Source organism: Delphinapterus leucas, chromosome 2 (assembly GCF_059928025.1).
Source record: "Delphinapterus leucas isolate spDelLeu-1000000601 "Yukka" chromosome 2, BTC_Dleu_Yukka2, whole genome shotgun sequence".
NCBI classification, from domain to species: Eukaryota; Metazoa; Chordata; class Mammalia; order Artiodactyla; family Monodontidae; genus Delphinapterus; species Delphinapterus leucas.
The window spans coordinates 44,478,376-44,492,784 of NC_143130.1; the positions used below are offsets into that span (position 1 = coordinate 44,478,376).

A 14,409-nucleotide genomic window follows, 5' to 3' on the forward strand; every position below is an offset into this window, starting at 1 on the left:
ATCACACTTGCAAATCACAGTGCTAGGTAGGAGGTGCTCAGGAGATTTGGATGAGGGGCTTTTTCAGTAAGAGGTGTGGGGAGTACTCCTAAGCCATTTTTCTTTCAGGTCAAATTCTCCAGACCCTCAGTGATGCCTCCTCATAGTATCATCACTGATGGACCTCCAAGCAAAGATTTCCTAAACTTCCCTCTGCCTTAACTAACATTAACTTTAAAAAGACCCATGAGATTTTGAGGACTCTTTCCAAATCAGAGTCTGAGGTTCCAGACAGCAGAGGAGTTATTCTTTTTGTCTGTCTCAAAGCCTCACTGTGACTCGGTACTCATTCCTTGATTGACAGAATGTATGCCTATGATCCCCAGCATCCGTGGAGTGTTTATCTCTTTTAGAAACCAGGATCTTCACGAAAGCTCGGGTGAGAGGGAAGATGAGAAAAAATGCCAATCCCACTTCTTTAAAGGATTGGATTTATTACCAATAAAATCCAACACAGGCCATAATCTGCCAGAGAACTCCAGGCCCATGATGCTACTAGAAACTCCCCTCCACACATCATGGTCTTGAGTTTCTTTACAGGTCTAAACAAGCAGTTTTCACATGCTCTAGAAATCCTTCTCTCCCATTGTCTTTTTCCCTCTATCAAACTCCTACCCACCTTACAGCAACCAGCGCAAATTCCAGCTCTCCAACTACCTGAGTTCTCTAAGTTCTCAACACACTTTCTACGTTCCCTTTTTATACCATTTTCACAGTAACATGGACATTATCTATTTATGTATCTAACTCCACAATAGGCTAGAAGCTCTTTGAGGACAGAAACAATATTGTGATCTTGGAAGTCTGAGCACTTATCACAGGACCTGCTCCATAGTAATTTTTAAATACGTGTTTGGTGGGGAAATAATAAGTGAATAGGCCACAACAGTCTTCTGCTGAACTGAAATATACCTCAACCTGAACCCCACGCTAGCTCTAGAAGCCACAAAGTAAGTGTCATCCAAAATAGATTACGAGGAGTGAGTTGGAATGGTGGAAGGAAGGGCAAAGGAGCAAGGATGCCCCTGAGAGGGAAAGGAATATAATGCTGGACACACTGTTCAGCTTCACCGAGAATGGGGCCTAGTACAAGGATTCCGCTGTGTGGGTCATCCTAAACCAAATGAGACACACATCTTCAGATACAGCCTTCCCTGTGAGTGCTCTGAAGGTGAGGTCATGTTGCATTGTCTATTTTTTTCAGAGGATTTGATAGTTTTGAATTGCACTTCATACATATTTAGCATTGCTTAGTTCATCAGATTCATCAGATGAAAAGTAACTCCCTCACCAAAAGGATGCATAGAAAAAAATTTTAAATATTGGCCTACATGGGCAGCTTCTTGAAGGTCTGAAAATCATCTGGCTTGCCGGGATCACGTGTTCTTCAGATTAAAGTGAAATTGGATTCCAAATTTGGTGGGAATTCCAGCAACTTTTTACCCCCAGCGTTCACCCATAAATGTTCACCTGGCAAGATTTACTGGAGACTTGGGGCATAAGGTGGTTGTGACGGTAATTAAACCACCGGGCAGCACAGCAGGAAAAAAACTGAATGTTGGACGTTCTAGATTTTAAAAGTCCTTCAAGCCTTTCCTCCCCTAGAGAGTTTCTGCCCCTTTATTCTTGAGCTCAGCTCTGTCATTTTTTCATATTGCTACATCTATCCCAGCTATGCCCTGGGGGTGTCTTTCAACAGCTGTCTTCTTTCGGGGAGGACAATAGGACTTACTGAAGAGAAAAATAAAAGGATCCCATTATCAAATAAATTTGGGGAGCTCCAGTTGAAATGCAATAGGAATTTTTTTAACCCTAGGATTTCTCTGAGTCTTTAATGCACTAATATGTTATAAATTGCTAAGAGAGTGATTTTTGAAGGTCTTTAACATGATCTATTTTCATTATTTCTCAGAAATCGCATCGTTTATGATGACTTTGGCTCCAAATAGCACAAACTCTGACTTACAATGACTTGAGCAACAAGAAATATGATCATGCCATGTGGTTGGAAGTTGAGATGTAGGATGGTTGATTTCGTGGACCAGTGATGGCACCAAGGGCTTGGATGTTTTCCCTCTTGGCCTCTGCCATCCTCAGTGTTGACTCACAGTAGTAGCACGATGGCTGCAGCAGGTACAGGCTTTAAATCTGTAGTGGCAGTATCCTTAAGAAGGGGAGTGGCCATTTCTTCCTAGGGCTTTTTCTTAGAGCGAAAAGACTTGTTCCAAAATCCCCCCATAGACTCTCTCACATGTCTTTGGCTGGAACTAGGTCTTAGCCTTATTCCTAAACTAACTCACAGCAAGGAGGATGGCTGAGCCTCCCTTAAGCACCTGGGTACACATGGGATGGGTAGATACCTGCACACAATTGAGGTTCTTTTTGGAAGGCGTTAGGTGGGAATAAGCGCTGGTCAGGCCACTAATAATGTCCATTAAAGAAGCACATTGCTATGGACTGAATTTTGTCCCTCCTAAAATCCATATGCTGAAGGTCTAACCCTCCATGTGACTGATTAGATTTGGGGATTGGGCCTTCAGGAGTAATTAAGGTTAAATGAGGTCATAAGGGTAGAGCTCTAATCTGGTAAGACTGACTGGTGGCCTTATAAGAAAAGGAAGAGAGAGAGAGAGTACATGCACTAAGGAAACTCCACGGGAGGACAGTGCAAGAAGGTGCTGTCTGCAAGCCAGGAGGCGAGCTCTCACCAGAAGCCAACCCTGTCAGACCTGCATCTGGGACTCCCAGTCTCCAGAACAGGGAGAAAATAAATTTCTGTTGTTTAAGCCACCCAGTCTATGGTATTTTGTTACAGCAGCCTGCACTGACTAATGGACACTTCAGTGTGATAAGGAATTAAAATAATACAGAAGCTTCTGGAAAAATGATGAAATACTCCTCCTCTATGCCAACTCCATTCCCTCCCTGGAGATTGCTGCTAAAAACAATTTGTGGTATACTTTTTTTAATGCTTACCAAATGTATGTATATGTTCATGTGCCATAAACATACATATATCATTGTACCCACACATGTCTTTGTTGTTGACTTTTTATTTTTTAACGCTGACATTTCACTTACCGTTATGCAAGCTTATTTTCATTCAACAAAATATATAGCCTTAAATCATTCCTTATAAAGGTTGCATAGATATACCATCCAGATGTATCATAATTTCTTCAACCACCTCAGTATGGAAGGATGTTGTGTGAAGTGGGTCCCACATGTATCTGAACATGGAGTATCTCCTGGGATTTGTACTCAGCACAGTTGTGGATCTGCTGCTCTAGAATTACAGGTTCTCTGTTTCTCATCCTAAAAGACCACAATGTCTTGAAGCTTTTACGATGTTTGACCATGGCAGAATGTAGTTGGCTGATGGTACCCAAAGGACATGATGACACAGGATGCTAATGAATGATTATGTGCTGGATAGTCCTCTTCTGGCCCCTGTGCATCAAAAATGCTAACTTCTCATTCTTTAGGTGACCAGACACTTTGTTCTTTCATGCATGACACCGTACTGTTATGGAAACTGTGACATGACTCATCCACTGACTTATTCCATCTTGGATGAACTCTCCTTCAAGCTATGTAGCTCGAATAGAGTAAATCTGACTAATAAATTTACAGGCAGGATTTTGGCAACATAAAAGATTCTGGCCTCCCTGGAAAAGTTTAAAAAAATTTGTCTAATGTTTATGAGGAAATTATTTTTCGTTCTGTTGCTATTTGAATCTAATTTTAATAATCCACGAACACTGTAAATGTAGGAAACCCACCCTAGTAAAGTCACTTAGTCTTTGAACCCATTTAATCCTACCAATGGGGTTGTTGAAATAAACATGGGTGATTTCTAACATGACTGAGAGTTTACACAACTGCCCTGTTTGCAAGAGCCAAGATATTATTGTGTTTATCGTAGACAAAAGATGACCTTCACTTGGGGATTGGATTGAGTTCCAACAGAAAGATTTTTCTGTAAACCTAATTCCCATACGATTGTGGGTAATTGTGATACACATATCTCAGTTTGTTGACTCAGTTGTTGGAAGGTCCACATGCAGTATTTTGGAACGTTTGTCTAGCAAATTATTTTTTCATTTCTTCAATTTTAAAGCCTCATTTTGGCTTGAATTTATTTTAGGCAGAGGAAAAGAAAAAGAACTAGAGTCATTAAATTGATGGATCAGAGACAAATTTTTTAATGAATTTTCTCTCTTGATTTCAAAAGAATTATAAGAAAAAATATCTTTCCCAAATCTGCTTAATCTTTAGCACCTAATTTTTGTCATCTGTGGTGTCTTTCTAGACAAGGGTGACTTTCAAGTAACCCAGATTTCAGGCTGTGGAAGCTGAGATAGTTCCCATGCTTCATTATTTAAAGGCGTTTATTTGATAGCACTCGTTAGTTCCATTCCATTATTTTTTTAGAGTAGTAGCCACCAATTTTTTCATTAGTTTCTATCACAGTGTTTCTTCAAAGAATCATGGATACATTAAATTGGAAAAAAATCATATTCTTATTCAAACTCCCATGTAAACACTTTTATATCTTAAAAGTACATAGCATCCAATGATGGTATAAGAAGTATGATTAGACTACAACAAATAATCAAAAGTATGTTAAAATATATTTCAATTATATATAGCATGTATGAATACTTATATATGATAAGTATCCATCCATCCTATCTGCAAAGACTTGCTTAGGATACTAAAGATATGAATGATTCAGAAATTCCAAAGGGAAAAGAAACAAAACTGTGCAAACAGAAGAAGAATTTTTTCACCTTGCAGTCTAGGCAAGCCATCAACCATTTTATGGCACTTCTGTTGGAACTCAATCCAATCCCCAAGTGAAGGTCATCTTTTGTCTACGATAAACACAATAATATCTTGGCTCTTGCAAACAGGGCAGTTGTGTAAACTCTCAGTCATGTTAGAAATCACCCATGTTTATTTCAACAACCCCATTGGTAGGATTAAATGGGTTCAAAGACTAAGTGACTTTACTAGGGTGGGTTTCCTACATTTACAGTGTTCGTGGATTATTAAAATTAGATTCAAATAGCAACAGAACGAAAAATAATTTCCTCATAAACATTAGACAAATTTTTTTAAACTTTTCCAGGGAGGCCAGAATCTTTTATGTTGCCAAAATCCTGCCTGTAAATTTATTAGTCAGATTTACTCTATTCGAGCTACATAGCTTGAAGGAGAGTTCATCCAAGATGGAATAAGTCAGTGGATGAGTCATGTCACAGTTTCCATAACAGTACGGTGTCATGCATGAAAGAACAAAGTGTCTGGTCACCTAAAGAATGAGAAGTTAGCATTTTTGATGCACAGGGGCCAGAAGAGGACTATCCAGCACATAATCATTCATTAGCATCCTGTGTCATCATGTCCTTTGGGTACCATCAGCCAACTACATTCTGCCATGGTCAAACATCGTAAAAGCTTCAAGACATTGTCGTCTTTTAGGATGAGAAACAGAGAACCTGTAATTCTAGAGCAGCAGATCCACAACTGTGCTGAGTACAAATCCCAGGAGATACTCCATGTTCAGATACATGTGGGACCCACTTCACACCACATCCTTCCATACTGAGGTGGTTGAAGAAATTATGATACATCTGGATGGTATATCTATGCAACCTTTATAAGGAATGATTTAAGGCTATATATTTTGTTGAATGAAAATAAGCTTGCATAACGGTAAGTGAAATGTCAGCGTTAAAAAATAAAAAGTCAACAACAAAGACATGTGTGGGTACAATGATATATGTATGTTTATGGCACATGAACATATACATACATTTGGTAAGCATTAAAAAAAGTATACCACAAATTGTTTTTAGCAGCAATCTCCAGGGAGGGAATGGAGTTGGCATAGAGGAGGAGTATTTCATCATTTTTCCAGAAGCTTCTGTATTATTTTAATTCCTTATCACACTGAAGTGTCCATTAGTCAGTGCAGGCTGCTGTAACAAAATACCATAGACTGGGTGGCTTAAACAACAGAAATTTATTTTCTCCCTGTTCTGGAGACTGGGAGTCCCAGATGCAGGTCTGACAGGGTTGGCTTCTGGTGAGAGCTCGCCTCCTGGCTTGCAGACAGCACCTTCTTGCACTGTCCTCCCGTGGAGTTTCCTTAGTGCATGTACTCTCTCTCTCTCTTCCTTTTCTTATAAGGCCACCAGTCAGTCTTACCAGATTAGAGCTCTACCCTTATGACCTCATTTAACCTTAATTACTCCTGAAGGCCCAATCCCCAAATCTAATCAGTCACATGGAGGGTTAGACCTTCAGCATATGGATTTTAGGAGGGACAAAATTCAGTCCATAGCAATGTGCTTCTTTAATGGACATTATTAGTGGCCTGACCAGCGCTTATTCCCACCTAACGCCTTCCAAAAAGAACCTCAATTGTGTGCAGGTATCTACCCATCCCATGTGTACCCAGGTGCTTAAGGGAGGCTCAGCCATCCTCCTTGCTGTGAGTTAGTTTAGGAATAAGGCTAAGACCTAGTTCCAGCCAAAGACATGTGAGAGAGTCTATGGGGGGATTTTGGAACAAGTCTTTTCGCTCTAAGAAAAAGCCCTAGGAAGAAATGGCCACTCCCCTTCTTAAGGATACTGCCACTACAGATTTAAAGCCTGTACCTGCTGCAGCCATCGTGCTACTACTGTGAGTCAACACTGAGGATGGCAGAGGCCAAGAGGGAAAACATCCAAGCCCTTGGTGCCATCACTGGTCCACGAAATCAACCATCCTACATCTCAACTTCCAACCACATGGCATGATCATATTTCTTGTTGCTCAAGTCATTGTAAGTCAGAGTTTGTGCTATTTGGAGCCAAAGTCATCATAAACGATGCGATTTCTGAGAAATAATGAAAATAGATCATGTTAAAGACCTTCAAAAATCACTCTCTTAGCAATTTATAACATATTAGTGCATTAAAGACTCAGAGAAATCCTAGGGTTAAAAAAATTCCTATTGCATTTCAACTGGAGCTCCCCAAATTTATTTGATAATGGGATCCTTTTATTTTTCTCTTCAGTAAGTCCTATTGTCCTCCCCGAAAGAAGACAGCTGTTGAAAGACACCCCCAGGGCATAGCTGGGATAGATGTAGCAATATGAAAAAATGACAGAGCTGAGCTCAAGAATAAAGGGGCAGAAACTCTCTAGGGGAGGAAAGGCTTGAAGGACTTTTAAAATCTAGAACGTCCAACATTCAGTTTTTTTCCTGCTGTGCTGCCCGGTGGTTTAATTACCGTCACAACCACCTTATGCCCCAAGTCTCCAGTAAATCTTGCCAGGTGAACATTTATGGGTGAACGCTGGGGGTAAAAAGTTGCTGGAATTCCCACCAAATTTGGAATCCAATTTCACTTTAATCTGAAGAACACGTGATCCCGGCAAGCCAGATGATTTTCAGACCTTCAAGAAGCTGCCCATGTAGGCCAATATTTAAAATTTTTTTCTATGCATCCTTTTGGTGAGGGAGTTACTTTTCATCTGATGAATCTGATGAACTAAGCAATGCTAAATATGTATGAAGTGCAATTCAAAACTATCAAATCCTCTGAAAAAAATAGACAATGCAACATGACCTCACCTTCAGAGCACTCACGGGGAAGGCTGTATCTGAAGATGTGTGTCTCATTGGTTCAGGATGACCCACAAGCAAATTCAACCAATCAGAACTCCAGAACATCCAATCCCCATGCCCTTCACGGAGGTACCCTCCAACTACCAGTTATCATTAATGTTGTTTTACAAGTATTTGTGGGATGTTATGATTAACATCTGTCTTTTTCTATTTCTTTATAAAACCCATCAGGACAGAGACCATACCTATTTCAACTCACCATCCCATCCCAGGTACCTAAACAGTAGTCAGCCTATAGTAAGCTCTCAATAAATGTGTGATGAAAGGATGAATCCATCAGTGAATGAGATACTTAAAAACCCTAGGAGATAAACTGAAGAAGCGAATCCCTCATGCTTAGTGACTATCATAAAGAATAAATTCATTCCCATTGTAAAATAATGTCTATCAAAGGCAGTATATTCGTATCAGGCTCTGCAGAAAAACCTTAATGACAAATAATAGAAATATATATCTTTCCTAATTTATGTCTCTTGCCTAATACCTTGCTACTTGTTCCTTTCATGTCTATTTTGACAGAGCTGGGACCAGTATTTAATTGCCATGGAGTGAATTTTTGGGCTCTGTTATGCCCGATGGAACAGAGGACTGCTTGTTCTTTGCCCGCACACTGGCATATCTTCCCCTCACACCAACTACCCAATATGGCATCAGGAATTCGTTCTATAATTCATCTTGTCTCTTGAGTTATCACCAAGGCTACCATAGGGTAATTAGTTGTAAAACTGGTTAGTGCTTCGGGAAGTTAGGTCTTCCCATACAAAGGGACATAAAAAGGGAGCATTGATTTCCAGAATGCTCTACTTCTAAAAGCATCTTCACAGAAATCCAAAAGCCCATTAATTGAGCCATCTTCTTTTTCAGATACGGAAAACAATGTCATCATCTGGCAAGGCAAATGGGGAGGAGAAGGAGAAAAACATGGGAAAAAGATCCCAAGACTGCAGCCAAGTGGACGTTGCACCCTGTTCGCATGTTATCATTCCTTTTTCGGCAAACGCCAAAGTGTAGACCCAGACAGTTTGACAAATGAGTAGGATCATGGAGAACACTGAGGAGGATGATTAAGAAGGTGGAATCACTGATATATATGAGGAGAGAAGCTTTTGAAAAATCTAACTATGAAGCGACCCAGCCAAACGATCAGTTTGCTGAGAAAGTGCAGATGTACTTCTGGTTTGCACTTAGAAGCAGAGCGGGTTAGGAACAAAATGAATTTTTCCAGCAGGATGTGCATAGGAGTGAAAGAAAAAATAAAAAATGGGGAAATCAAGACCCAGTGTCAGGACAAAATCCCTCACAGGAAAATATGTTACTCTGTAAAGATCTCTCGCCACGCCCGGGGGTCTCATCTCCAGATAGAGGACTTGGAAGCAGACCCCAGCTCCTCCCTACTATGCCCCACCCTGGCCCTGACAGGCTGGCCAGAAGGGCCCTGTCCTTTCCAATCAGTACGATTGTTTAATGCAAACAGCTTTTATGTTTATGATAGGGGTGTCCTTAGAATAAACAGAGAAAATATTCCAATATTAATAGGTCTTGATCAACCTTCAAAAGGTGGCTAAAAGGCTGGCTTACCCTAAGAGAGTATGTCAGGCAACATTCTTTACACAAAGGTCTTCCCACTGTGTTGAGAAACACAGTCCCTGATTTATTCTGATGTTTAACTACTTCTCTGTGTTGTCAAGCTTTTCCAGCACCCTCAGGAGAGGCTCATGGAGACAGGCACCCTCTCTGTGCCTGCACACGGGTCTTGAGCACCTCAACTTTGCCATAAAGCAAAAGCTGCTCAGGATGGAGTGGTAGACCCACCTCAAGTGAGCTGTGGGTCAAAATCAGAAAAAACCATAAGAGACCAGAGTGACGCCTCAGTTTGCCACCTTCGAATGTGGGAACATGGTTCAGTGGCTCTGTTGCATCATTCTGAACTCCAGGGAAATGAAAAAAATCAACTCACAATGGATTAAAGACTTAAATGTAAGACCTAAAACCATTAAAATACTAGAAGAAAACAAAGAAAATAACTTCTTGACATTGATCTTGGCAATGATTTTTTGGTCATGAGGCCAAAGGCACAAGCAACAAAAGCAAAAATAGACAAATGTGGGAATTCCCTGGTGGTCCAGTGGGTAAGACTCAGCGCTCCCGATTCAGAGGGCCAGGGTTCAATCCCTGGTCCGGGAACTAGGTTGTGCATGCATGCTGCAACTAAGACCTGACGCAGCCTAAATAAATAAATAAATAATTTTAAAAAACTGACAAATGGGAGTGCATCAAACGAAAAAGCTTCTGCACATCAAAGGAAACAATCAACAGCGTGAAAAGGCAATTTACAGAATGGGAGAAAATACTGGCAAATCATTTGTCTGATAAGGGGTTAATATCCAGAATATATAAGGAACTCCTATAACTCAAGAGCAAAAAAAATTAAAATTAAAAAAACTGGTTAAAAAGTGGACAAATGACCTGACTAGACGTTTCTCAAAGAAGACATACAAATGGCCAACAGGTCATCATCTAGGGTTTTGGGTTCTTTTGGTGGGGGAGGATTATTTTGTTTGTGTTCTGTGGTTGCTGTTGATGCTATTACTGTGCCTGTAGTCATCATCATTAGAATTTCCTTGATCTACTTGTTTTCATGTGTTTATTTTCAGGTTTCAGATATCATTTTGTGTTCAGAATATCTCCTGTAAATATCACATAGCTGGATTTTAATCTCTGTTGCACCTGTTGTGATATGGTTGGACTTCCGCCGTCTTATTTTGTGTTTCCCACTTGCATTCTTTCTCCTTGATTCCTTTTAATTTTCTCTCCTGCCTTTCATTTAATTAAAATTTCTTTGCTTCATTTTTTTCCCTCTATGGTTTAAAAGTTTGCCATTTTTTCCTACGTTTCTAGTAGTTTTCTTGAACCTTAGGTGAGCATAATTATATCCTAACAATGTATTTAGTAATAATTTTACTTACAGAGACACATTTTCTTTTTAATTTTTTTTGTATGTGTACTTTTGATTTTCTTGGGGGTAGGACGGGGAGTTGAACAGGGAAATCACCTAATGATTTTTCTCTATTTTCCTTTTTTTCCCTATGTCTTCCCCAAAGATATTTGCATTTTTAAAACTTAAAAATAAAAGTACACGGGTATAAATTCAGACAAAATTAAAGGACTTATATGAAAATAGCTATACAGCACCATACTTCTCCGTATATTTACAACTTGCTGCCTGAAGCAAACTCTTCAAATATTTTTGCCATTTATTCTAGTATTTACCACCAAGCTTGTAAAGAATATGCTGACACTGTTGCTTACTGAGTTATCGAATTTAGACGATGCCTGTGGACTTGCTGTTTTGGTAGATGGCTCTGGATTGGTTTCCCAGAAGCCATAGTTAACCTCTGTCTTGCATTTCTCAACTATGGAAAACTAGAATACCTTCCCAGACTCCCTTGAAGCTGGGTGTACAGTTTCACCACTGAGATATAGTCAGATGTCCCTGGGAGAGCTTATTCCTTCTTAAATAAAAGCACTAACTCTCACTAGTAGAAACAATTGGCCCCATGTCCTTCATCCATGTTCCTGCCTGGAATGTGGAGTCAGTACATGAAGACATAGTAGCCACACAGTAAAGATGGTGGAGCAGAGCGATAGAAAGAGCCTGATTCCTGATAACATGGGTTGTCATTCTACCAGGACTTCTGAGGCCACTCTTGTAGGGTTTTCTGTCATTCATAACAATTCTATTTGTTTTAGTTTCTGGGCTTCCCTGGTGGTGCAGTGGTTAAGAATCTGCCTTCCAATTTAGGGGACATGGAGCCCTGGTCCGGGAAGATCCCACATGCCTTGGAGCAACTAAGCCCATGTGCCGCAACTACTGAGCCTGCGCTCTAGAGCCCGCGAGCCACAACTACTGAGCCCACGAGTCACAACTACTGAAGCCCGCATACCTAGAGCCTGTGCTCTGCAACGAGAGAAGCCACCTCAATGAGACGTCGCGCACTGCAACAAAGAATAGCCCCCGCTCGCCACAACTAGAGGAAGCCTGCACACAGCAAAGAAGACCCAATGCAGCCAAAAATAAATAAATAAAATGAATAAATTTTTTTAAAACTAAAAAAAAGAAGAACAATTATTCTTGGTTAAAAACACCATCTCTTACCTTTTTATCTATTACTGTCATTCTAACTCCATTAATCCCTTTGATTTTTTTCCTCATTCAGGGTTATCATCACAAGGCTTTGCTCTGTCATGAATTCACTTTTCTGCTATGTCTTTTCTATTCCTATTCTGTTTCTTTCACTTAAAAGAGAACTTGTACCCTTAATTTTTTCTTTCTTCCTCGGGAATCTTCCTTTTCCACTCACTCTGTTGTTTTAGCAACTTATCTTTGAGCTCTTAAGTCATTGGATTCATGTTCGCTTTAAATTCTACACTGCAAAGCACTTGTAGGAAATTTTTATTTGTTTCTTGGGTCATGTTTTCTTAAGCTTAGATTCTTCTTCTTTTTTTTTTTAATGCCTGCCTTCTTGCATCGTTTAGATGGGTTTTTTTCTCCACACTGTTACTTTTCATATTAACTAGGACAGTCCTTTTTTATATATTTTATTTGCTCTATAAAGATGAGGTTGAATTATCCATCAGTCCATCCCCACATTATTTGATACCTGATTAGCTTCCCTTCAGAGTTTCACTTGGAGATCTGTAGATATGTTTTTACACAGCCTCAGTAACATCTGCTTTCATGCATCCTACAGGAAGAAGAAAGGGGAGCCCAGGTGGGACTAGAGCTAGTTGTAGTGCATTTATCTGGGTAGAATTATCAACTGTTTAGAAAGCCAAACCAGGACACAGCCACAACAAAACAAACAAACAAACAAAAAATCATAATAAAATACAATAATCATTCATATATCTGTTATCATTTTAATATAAAATATGACAAGTGGATGTTTGAAATAATAATTATTCTATACAAATGTTAATATTTAAACAAAAAATAAGACAAAGTAGCACTTAGTAGTACTTACTAGTAGGTCTAAACAAATAGTATGTGTGAGAAATGTGTAATATTATTATAAAATTTCTTTCTGCCCTCTGATAGAGAAATTATTTAAACCTTTTAAAACTATTGTATGTAACAGTTATGCTATACATACATTATGCTATATTAATATCTATTCTGAAGATACCCAAATATAATGCATTGTAAAAAGAGAACCATATCACACTGGTTTCTAGTTTTGATGATGTCAAGCTAAATAACCTCTCCACAAAAGCATTTGCACATAGAATACTTAAGATTTATTTACTAGCAACACTAGGTTTTTAGACTTGTAGGAATTAGTTTCCGGTTCTTTAGAAAGGTCCATCCATATCATATCTACTAGCTTGTTACAGTAGACCAGTTGTCTGCCCATCAGGTCCTTTGCATCCTTATATTTATCAAATATATTTTCCATGTCTACAATGTGTATAATTTTGAAAAAAGTCAAACCTCTTTCATGGAAAATGGTTTTAAGGCAAAAAAGTAGTTTGAATTTTTTAAATCAAAGCTGGATTCCAAATACATTACAGTTTTAGGAAATAAATTGAGAAAGTCCTGTTTAATTTGGCTGCACATTTTTATGAATTCTGAAGCAGTCTTATTTCTCCCCTAAAAATGAGTCTTCCTTCTTTTTTTTTTCCCTATAAGTGTTTGCTACAGCCTAAAACAATTCAAGTGCTGTCAGTTCATCCTTTTCTAGGGCTCCTTAATATCTCTTCAAAGATCACCAAAAAGCTTTGAAGAAACATTATATAAATCTCTCTTTTAAAGTAATCCTTTTCCCCATTTTTATCCTCAAGGTATTTCCAAATTAGAGAAGGAGATTTTTCTTATCTCACACTTGAAAATATTTTATAGCAGGCCAACATTTTAAAAACTTTTTTACAGTCAACAAAAATGTATCAAGATGTACCATGCTGTAGGATGCTATCTCCTTTCATTTCTATAAAGTCAAAATTTTATTAATTGCTTCTGTATGTTTTGAGGAAACTTGAAAGTGACAAAAGAAAATTCTTATTGTGAATAACACTGGTAAGAAAATCACCCCCTTTTTAGCAATGCTGTGTACAAGGTGTGCAGGGCATTTAACAGGTAAGATCTTTTCATTTTCTTTGGTAAAAAGTTTATAGAGTAAATAGGATTTGTCAAAATTTACATTAGCACTGTCTGCCAAGTGACTGTGTGTATACACACACACACCACACACACACACACACACACACACACAATGGAATAACACTCAGCCATAAAATAGAATGAAATAATGCCATTTGCAAAAACATGGATGCAACTAGAGTTTATTAGTGAAGTAAGTCAGGAAGAGAAAGAAAAATACCATATGATATTACTTATATGTGGAATCTAAAATATGACACAAATGAAGCTATCTACAAAACAGAAACAGACTCACAGACAGAGAGAACAGACTTGTGGTTGCCACTGGGGGAGGGATGGAGTGGGAGGTTGGAGGTTAGCAGATGTAAGCTTTTATATACAGAATGGATAAACAAGGTCCTACTGTATAGAACAGGGAACTATATTCAATATCCTATGATAAACCATAATGGAAAAAAATATTAAAAAAAGAATGTATATATGTATAGCTGAATCACTTTGCTATACAGCAGAAATTAACACAACATT

At 38.8% G+C, this 14,409-nt stretch overlaps 1 protein-coding gene across 1 annotated transcript in view; it reads right to left on the bottom strand.

Moving 5' to 3' along the window:
* Positions 1–14,409, bottom strand: part of LOC111169336 (AGBL carboxypeptidase 1) — a 199,354-nt gene that overhangs the window by 79,962 nt on the left and 104,983 nt on the right. The window lies entirely within an intron of this gene.